The following is a 10385-nucleotide window of genomic DNA, read 5'->3' on the forward strand; positions in this document are numbered from 1 at the left end:
CCGCATGCATCGACAGTGCAGCGTAGCGTCGTCATCGTGAACTTGAAATGTCACATATATACTATATATTGTTGCTTTCATGCCAACATGGCCCTGAATAACCTCAGCCAGTTTAATATTCATATTCTTTCGCGGGGCTGGCCAACCCAGCGGAACCCTCGTGAGTCAGGAAACACAGCCCAACAACTTGCGCGGCCGCGGTCGAGGCAAGCTGTGAAGTAGTGATGCGCAATAATGCCAGCTGCATTCCAGGTGCCGTAAAGAAACTTCTATCTCGCCTAATACTACTATTATTGCATAAAGGTATTGACGGAAACGGAATGTCATAGCAGGCATATCTAATGCGTTTTAGTTCATAATAAACAAAAGCTGCATATTAGCACAGTCTGCTGCAACCTGAGAACAACCCACACAACCGCGGACCCAGTGCTTTAACCTGTGTCGTGCCTGCTGGTTTCCTTTCGAAGCGCAAGTATTTTTTCTCTGCTAATGCAGATACTACGCATAGTGGAAACTAAAAAATTGTTCCTGTAAGGGCGAACTAAATGCAGTAAGTTCACCCTTACTGAGGCTTGAAACTGTTTATGGACACTTTTCAAAAATAACTGAATGAATGGAAAATCATCCGCTCAAGCTTGCAAGCAGGTAATATCCAGCCTCATTCCCGTTAGGGTGGTAAACACACTGTCTAGTTTCCCAGTGCACACACACACACCTGGGTGCTCTCCGACGTCGAAGGCACACCGGTGCTAAGGCGCAGGATACGACACACACAAGCGCACAAACACACACGTGAAATTAGCGCCGCTTGCACTAAGTCGCGCAAAGCTCGGTCACAGCAAAGCTGGTGGGCACCTGGCTGGCCCTGGCTTGGCTAGGCTTTGACCCTCTCACCTCTCTCTTTCCCACCTTATACTGTACAGGGCTATGCTTGCTCTCTTTTCTTTCTTTTTTTTTGAGTCTGTGTCTTTCTATGTCTTTCTATCTTTTTCTTTCTTCCCTTTCTCTCTTTCTATGTCTTTCTCGCTCTCTCTCTCTGTAGTCGTTCTCACGCCTCCTATCTTTTTCACTCCTAGACCATAACAGCTCTGCTGTCTCACCGCACTGGTCCACTAAAAGTTAACAAGAGAACCGGCAAACACCGATTAGGGGCCGCAGCTTCTTTTGTTAACCATCTGTGCTTGGGCGGTGATTGAGCGCGGGCCGTTCACGATAATTTTCTATCAACGACACACGGCAAACTTCGACCACAACAGCTCTGCCGTAATGACGCTTATCAGACTTTCCCAAAACGTTGGAGGGTGGTCTGGAGCAGGAAATAAGGCCAGGCAAGCAACGAGCGGAGCTGAGGGGCCAGCGTCGACCCCTCCGGTCAAAAGCCGGTCCGCCTGCCTCCGGAAAATGATGAGGAGGAAGTGCGACGGCAAGAAGCTGGCGCGCCTCGCAGGGATGGAGTGGCAGAGTTGCCCCATTTCCCCCAAGCTATACAGAGTGTTGCATGTTAGATTCCTAGTTGCGTGGCTGGAATACTACACACGGTGTCCTATGGTTTTGAAGAAACTGCAGGGGCTTCATACGATTACATAAATTATGCAATAGGAGCAAGAAAGTAGGCACACGTGAACAATAAGAATAATAATTAGTGGCTGAGTTAGTTACCTATAACAATAAAATTAGGTGCGTATGATATTGCTAAGCAATGAAAGCATCAGAAAGAAACCATAAACATGTGAATAAGCAAAAAACAACAAATAGTAGGAATAATCATCAGCCTTATGTAACACATGTATCTCGATCCATTATCAATAATTTATTATCAACTATCTACGCACAAAGATGCGCAGAGTTGTGGCATGGATATGTCGACTTGTTTAGTAACTGTTCGTTGTTTTATATAACGCCGTCTTAATAAGTGAATATTACAGACTTGTGAAACTAGATTACATAACATCGCACCAGCTAGATGTCAGCTGGTATAAGTGAGTCAAGCCATAATAGAATCTCATAGGCATGATGTCAGTTCACTAAATACAACACAGCATACCTGACGTGACACACGGCGAATAAGGGCTTCCATGTATCCGTTTCTCCATAACTCTGCAGTTAACAAAACGGAACCGCAGTAACATTCATTTCCTCTCCTCTTCCGACTCGAAGGATGCACTTGCACGTGAAAGAAGCCCCGAAACGTCGGGTTTATTTCAAAAACTGTGGCTGGAGCCATCTCACCTTCGAGAATCCATACAGGTCTCTGTCGGAATGTTTACATTAAAGGGACCCTGAAACGGTTTTGACAATTTTGTACGAACACATTGGGCCGGTAGCGGAAGTCCTAAGGATCATTTACAGACCGATTTAAGCTCTGTGCGTAAACTGTGTAATTTATTACAAGGCTTTAAAGTTGCGAATCGCCACCGATCACAGCGGCTCAGCCAAACGCGTTTTCAAACCGCCCACTTGCAGTGCGCGTCGTCTTGGAAGCACCACGTCACGCAGGCGGCTAATCCGATTGAATATGTCCAGTCCACGTCACTGAGCCTCCTGTGGGCAGCGAGCGTCGTCTGCCTGGGTTACAACGTGCTCCGTGTTGACGTGAGCTGAGCGACAGTGTTTATCTCGAGGTTCCTTTTCTTGGACACAATGAATTGCCCTAGCCGTGTTGTGTACCACATATCTAGCAATTGGTGAGATGTAAAGCTGCGACATTATGCAATGTTTGTGAGGCATCTGGCGAGTGGAATCCCTTCAGCTCGTCGCTGCAATGAGCGTCGCGCTCTCGCTATTTGTTCAACGCCACGATCCACGTATCTGCGCCTGTAACTTCACCCCTGAAGACACAACCACATTGCCCGAGTTTACGCTTATCGGTGATCGTTCTCAAATTGTTTTTGTGTGTCCGCATGCTTTTGTAGGTTGTCGCCGTACAGAAGAATAAAATAGGATCGGCTGGTAGTGTGGCGGCACCTGTCGGAGCAGCTATCAACCACTCCGCGAGCTTTGTCTTTGTTGCCAGACGGCGTGCTGCCGAGCACACTGGCTAGGGGTTGCCTACTTGTGGACGGAATCAGGAGATAGTGGATTGCATGAGTGAGGATATTAAGAAATTTGGTAATGGGGCCGAAATCATCCATCTAGGGGACATGAATGCCCACATACACGACCTTGACGGATATTCAGACACCAATGGGAAGTTATTACTAGATCTCTGTAGCAAATAGTCTGGAGATAACACGGGGCCTAAATGTGACGGCCAGATCACGTGGGAAGTCGGAAACAAACAGTCAAGTATTGATTATTGTCTCATGTCTGAAGGAATTTATCACAAACTGAGAGAAATGAGAATAGACGAGGAAGGGATTAAAAGCTTGGGTAGTGATCACAAACAAATAACATTACAAATGGGATATAAAACTGTAAATGATAGCATAGAATCAAAGTCTGGCACCTCGTATTTAAATGACAAATAATAAATATAGCCACAAGAGTCGAGGAAGAAGTAGGCAAAATACCAGGCAAGGACTGGGAGTACAGTGAGCTATTAGATCTAATGACGAAATAAATAGGGAGAGAGAAGAAAACTATTTGCTGGAAAGAGGAAGCCAAAAAGTTGGTGGAACAAGGAAATCCGGGAAGCGATCGAGAAGCGGCGTGAAGCATCACGGAATCATAGAAGGGCAAAAAAGGACAAGCGACCGCAGGACGAAGTCAACGAAATATGGGAAATATCTAGAGAAAAAATCCATTGTCCAGAAATTGGTCTAGGCAAAAAATAAAGGCGAAAGTGAACGCTGGGTGACAGAGATTCACGAAAAAAAAGGAGGCCGCACCTAGGATATTTTGGAGCCACATAAAGGCGCTAGGTAGGAAGTCTGTCACAACGCAACAACATATTCTAGATGAAGGAGGAAATCAATTGGAAGGGTACGAAGCGCTAGGTTACATTCGAAAAGTAACAGCCGATTCGTTTAAAAAGAGCGTCCAGGGGATTTCCCTGGGGAGTAAAAGTATGGCGGAGAGAGCAACCGAGGAAGAGCTAGTGCTGGAGAGTTTCAATTGGAAAAGGCTGAAGGAAAAATTCCAAAGCGCACTGCCGCGGGTTTAGATGGATTCCCGTTAGCCTCATTAACGAACTAGGAAATAGCACTAAAGAAGCATTGCTGAAAGCTGTAGAAAAATGCTTAAAGCACAGGCAAATATCGGATAGTTGGCGAAAAGGTAGAATGAACTTAATCTATAAAGGCAAGGGAGAAAAGGATAACATTCACTCGTATAGACCACTAACCATTACATCGGTACTATACAGGCTGGCGATGCAAGCAGTAAAAATGAAAATAGAAAAGTGGGCAGAACACAACGATATTTTGGGCTCCAGAATGGATTTCGAGTCGACAGGCGGTTAGACGATAACCTGTTTGTTCTCACTCAGTGTGTAGAAATATCTAAATAGAAAATAGGCCCTTGTACATGGCTTTTCTTAGACATCACTGGGGCGTACGACAACGTTAATCAGGAAATTTTGTGGGATATATTGAAAGGAATGGGCATAGGCGACGACTGTATACAGCTTTTGAGGGAGATATATGGAGAAAATGCAGTTTGCGTAGAATGGGAAGGAATGAGTAGCAAAGAGAACGATGAGATTAGCAAGGGGCTGAGACAGGGATGTCCTTTGTCCCCGCTGTTATTCATGCTGTACATGGTGAATATGGAAAAAGCGCTAGAAGGTAGCAACTTTGGTTTTAATCTGTCACACAAACAGGGCGGCGTGATGATTGAGCAGAAGCTTCCAGGATTATTTTATGCTGACGATATTGTCTTATTTGCTGACAGTCGAGAGGATATACAGCAGCTAGCGGATATATGCGGAAGGGAAGGGGAAGCTCTAGGACTAGGATTTAGTGTAACGAAATGTGGATTGATGGTATTCAATGACCCTTGTGATCAGGCGGTGTCAATACAGGGCCAAGAAATACCGAGGGTGAGCGAATACAAGTACCTCGGAGTATGGATAAATGAGGGTGACAGGTACATGGAGGTACAGGAAAAGCCTCGGCAGCAAAAGGAAAGAGGAATGCTGCAATAATGAAGCACAGAGCATTGTGGGGATACAATAGGTACGAGGTGCTTCGAGGTCTGTGGAAAGGTGTAATGGTTCGGGGGCTTACTTTTGGGAACTCAGTGGTGTGCATGAGGGCAGAGGTGCAATCGGGAATGGATATAAATCGAAGGACTGTCGGACGCCTCGCGTTGGGTGCTCACGGGAAGATGACAAATGAGGCTGTAAAGGGCGATATGGGATGGGCAGGTTTGAGGCGAGGGAGGCTCAGAGCAAAATAAGGTACGAAGAAAGGCTAAGGAATATGAAGGGGAGTAGATGGGCAGAGAAGGTGTTCCGTTACTTGTATAGGAAGAGCGTGGACACGCAGTGGAGAAAAAGAACTAGGAGGCTCACTAGTAAATATACGCCTGGTAGTGTAAGCAGTATGTCAACAAAGAGCGTTAAGCGAAAGTCAGAGAGGCGGAGAGGATTTGCTGGATGGCAGCTATGGAGACAAAACGGCTTTGAGTAACTACCGAAAGGGCAAAAATGAAATAAGGAGGGAGGCATTTACGACAATTCAATAAGAAGCTCTTTACTGTTTGAAGCGAGATCGGGTTGCCTTAGAACGGGTAGTTATAAAGCGAGATTCAGTAAAGAAGAAGAACAATGCACATGCTGCGGGGAAGATCAGGAAACGGCGGAGCATGTTCTGATTGAATGTGGAGACCATCCACCCAGGTGTACGTTTGGGCACGAGCCTACATGACGCCTTTGGTTTTAGAGACAATGGAAAGCTGAACACACCCGGGATTGAAATAAGTAAGAGACGGTTAGAGTATTGGTGGCAGAAAACTAGAGAGAAAGGACAAAATAAATATTGGAAAAAAATAGGTCATTCTGCCGTAAAGGGCAGAGAACGGAGCTGAAAACTGAAGTTTATTTGTTTCTTCTGGAGTTTTAATTAAAGTAAAGACACTAGGCCAACGCTAAGAAAAAAAAGTAATTTTTTTTTTGTTTTTTTGTCGAGCCTGGTGGCACACTTGTCACCGCCCCGTTATAAAGGGGACGCTCATAGCATCCATCCATCCATCCATGGATGGATGGATGGATGCTATGAGCGTCCCCTTTATAACGGGGCGGTGACATGTCTGCCACCAGGCTCGAAAAAAAAAAAACCTTCTTCTCTCTTCCTTGTTTCATGTTGGCCTTATCTCGAGGTTGGACACAATGAATGGGCCTCCGAGATTGCGCGCAACCTGTCGGCACGCAATATTGGAGGCCATGACTGGGCGAAGCTCAACCGTCGAGTGCGCTCATGAGAGCGCTGCGATCGCTGGCGATGCCAGCGTGTCTGTGAGTTGAGGGTGCAAGGCAGTGGTGAGGAGGAGGATATAGATATTGTCACGGGAGTGAGAATACCCGCAATTAAGAAAGAAAGAATGAAATGTATTTACAGGATATACACGGGGAGTCCTTCAGCAATATGGCGGAACGCCAACACAACAACGCGAGCGCTACTGCGATCGTCGTCTTCATCGACTCGATGGAGCAATCCTGCTTGTTCGTCACGGCTTGTAACATATAGCCCCCGCCGCTGAGAGCGCCGTCTCGGCGCTTAGGGAAGAGTACGATCGTGGGCGGAGAAGTACGGCTTCAGACGGGATACGTGCACAATGTCAGTAGAGAGGACAGACGATGACGATGTACTGTCCAACGGGGCGATCTCATACGTGACGTCAGTAAGCTGGCGCAAGACCTTATGCGGCCCGGAATAGCGGGAGAGGAGCTTCTATGACAGACCAACGTGGCGGCAAGGTGTCCAGAGCAGGAACAACGATCTTGGGGAGTAGGAGACGGCCCGGTGATGGCTGTCGTACCGAGACTTTGAGACAGCTGCGAGGCAGAAAGACGATCCCGTACGATCTGACGAGCTGTTTGAGCTCGAACAGTTTCATCGTGGGCGTACTCTGTAGGAGTGTAGGTATCTGATGGTAGGAGAGTTTCAAACGGTAAAGTGGGATGGCGGCCATACAAGAGATAGAAGGGGGAAAAGCAGCGGTATCGTGGCGTGACGAGTTGTAGGCGAACGTCACGTAAGGCAGAATGTTAGCCCAATCTCGGTGGTCCGCAGAAACATACATAGATAGCATTGTGGTCAGCGTGCGATTGAGGCGCTCAGTGAGTCCATTAGTTTGCGGGTGGTATGCAGTGGTGAGCTTATGACGCGTTGAACACGAGCGAAGAATGTCGTCGACGACCTTTGAGAGAAATGAGCGACCACGGTCGGTCAGCAGTTGACGTGGAGCTCCATGGTGGAGAATGACGTCGTGAAGCAGAAAGTCCGCGACATCAGTTGCACAGCTTGTCGGTACTGCTCGCGTGATAGCATATCGCGTCGCATAGTCAGTAGCGACGGCAATCCACTTTTCCCAGTCAGCGACGTTGGAAATGGTCCGATGAGATCGAGGCCGACGCGGTAGAACGGGTCGGCAGGAATGTCTATAGGTTGGAGTGGGCCGGGCGGCGACAGCGAAGGACGCTTATGGCGTTGGCAGGACTCTCGAGATGCAACGTATCGGCGCACAGAACGGTAAAGGCCTGGCCAGAAGAATCGACGCCGTACGCGATCATACGTGCGGGCTGTTCCGAGGTGACCGGCGGTTGGGGCGTCGTGGAGCTGTTCAAGAACAGTAGAGCGGAGCGTTGCTGGAACGACTAGTAGAAGCTCTGGGCCTTCGGAGCTCGTGTTACGCCGGTAAAGAATGCCATCACGGAGCACGAACAAGTCGAGAGATGGGTCGGAGTCGAGAGAACGTAGACCTGGGATGATGGACCGCAGATTGGCATCACTGAGCTGTTCACTGCGTATGTCGGTGAGGTCAGAGATGGCGAAAACGCAGGAGTCTGAATCATGCGCCGACAGGTCAGAGGGATCTACAGGATTACGAGATAGACAGTCAGCATCCTGGTGCAGTCGGCCAGACTTGTAGGTTACGTCAAAGCTATATTCTTGAAGCTTCAAAGCCCAACGCCCAAGTCGTCCAGTAGGATCTTTGAGGGACGACAAACCAGCACAAAGCGTGGTGATCTGTGATCACGGAAAAGGGGCGGCCAAACGAGTATGGTCGGAATTTGCCGACTGCCCAAACAAGTGCGAGGCACTCGCGCTCAGTGATCGAAAACTTGCACTCGGATGAGGAAAGGAGGCGATTGGCGTAGGCAATGATGCGATTTTTTCCTTGCTGCCACTCAGCGAGAACTGCGCCAATGCCATGTCCGCTGGCGTCTGTGCGAACTTCAGTGGGTTCTGACGGGTCAAAATGAGCTAAGATGGGCGGGGAGGTAAGCAACGCAGTAAGTTTGCGAAACGCATCAGCTTGTTGGGGACCCCAAGAAAACGGCATATCCTTCCTCGGGAGTTGTGTCAAAGGCCGACCAATGTGGGCGAAGTTCTTGACAAGACGTCGAAATAAGAACATAGGCCGACAAAGCTGCGTACATCTTTCGTGGAACGTGGTATAGGGAAGTCTTTGACGACCCGAATTTTGTCAGGATCAGGTTGGACGCCTTGAGCACTGACGAGGTGGCCGAGCACAGTGATTTCTCGGCGGCCAAAACGGCATTTGGAAGAGTTCAGCTGGAGACCTGCGCTCCTGAAAACTTCAAGAACTGCCGACAGGCGGCTCAGGTGGCTTTCGAACGTCGGTGACAATACGATGACATCATCGAGGTAACAAAGGCACGTGGACCATTTGTACCCACGTAGCCGGGGCATTGCATAATCCAAAGGGCATTACTTTAAACTGGAAAAGTCCGTCCGGTGTCAGAAATGCTGTTTTTTCACGGTCTTGGTCATCGACAGAAATCTGCCAGTATCCCGACCTCAAGTCGATAGAGGAGAAGTAGGCAGACCCATGTAGGCAGTCGAGAGCATCATCAATCCTTGGCAACGGGTAGACGTCCTTGCGCGTGACCTTGTTTAAGTGACGGTAGTCCTAAGCAGAAGCGCCAGCTGCCGTCCTTCTTTTTTACGAGCACGACTGGTGATGCCCATGGACTACAGGATGGTTCCAATGACGTCTTTCGTGAGCATTTATCAACTTCACGCTGTATTACCTGTCCGCCCAGCATGGGACACCCGATAAGGACGTCGTCGGATTGGGCTGGCGTCCCCCGTATTGATTTTGTGAGTGACGACCGACGTCTGACCTAAAGGGCGGTCGTCAAAGTGAGAAGATGTCCCGGAAGGATTCCAAGATACGCCGGATATCGGCTCTCTGTGCTGGAACAAGGTCATGCGCGATCATCTTGTCAATGTCGCCATCAGCTGGGCTCAGTGAGGAACAGAATGAAGCGGGGGGAAAAGAAGCGTCTGCGATGAACGCAGGAAACAGAATGGTCAGCAAGAGAAGAGACGGTGGCTAGAGTCATGCCATCTGGGATAACTTGCGCACACCAGCTGAAGTTCATTATCGGTAGAGATGCTCGATTATTCGTGACCGTGAAAACCATGTGAGGAACGGCAATATTTCTGGCCAGCCAAACGTCAATGGTCGGAGGTCAACGCATAATCGCCGTCGGGAATAGGAGGGACAAGAGCCCAGGGTCACATAGGTAACGGCTTCAGCAGAATGCCTGGGTTAGATTGCTGCTCTAACCATCATTTCCAGGATTTCCGTCCCTATAATATTTCCCTCCCCGAGAACGCTACAGAAGAATTCAAGATGGCGGGGGAAGCGCCGCTAAGAATAAATAATGCAAACCCGTGCTTCTGTGAAATGCTTTATTGAATACCACTGCATTCACTGTTTTCATTCGCCTTCGTCGGGCAAATAAAAACAGTGAATGAAACCGTAAAAATAGTGGGCCGGGAGAAGAGGCCGCATATTTGAAATCTCCCGAAGAAGGGATGTGGGCGCTTGCTCGGGATTTTACGGTACTCGAAATTCTTGCTCAAAAACGGTACATGCATCATCCGATCATACTGGTCGATATCAACGCACTCAATACCACTTGAGGATATATAAATAACACACCAAAAAGCAACCTCACATATAATATCTTGACGATTCACGCTCTTACATTAATTACCGATCTTACAGTACCAACGAGAGCGGGCGCCAGCAGCGCAAGGAACACCATACAGGCCTCACGATGGCAAGCACACATGTGGTAGCGAAAACACACGAGGTCCAACAGGACCATAGGTCGGCAAAAAATTGAAGCTCACTCGGACTCACTCAAGAAATATATTTGCCCTGAAGGCTCACTCGGACTCAGACTCACCAAAAACTCCCTCAACCGTATTCACTCGAACTCAGACTCACTGAACTCTTTCTCGACC

The sequence above is a fragment of the Rhipicephalus sanguineus genome, chromosome 6, assembly GCF_013339695.2.
Source record: "Rhipicephalus sanguineus isolate Rsan-2018 chromosome 6, BIME_Rsan_1.4, whole genome shotgun sequence".
In the NCBI taxonomy this organism is placed as follows: domain Eukaryota; kingdom Metazoa; phylum Arthropoda; class Arachnida; order Ixodida; family Ixodidae; genus Rhipicephalus; species Rhipicephalus sanguineus.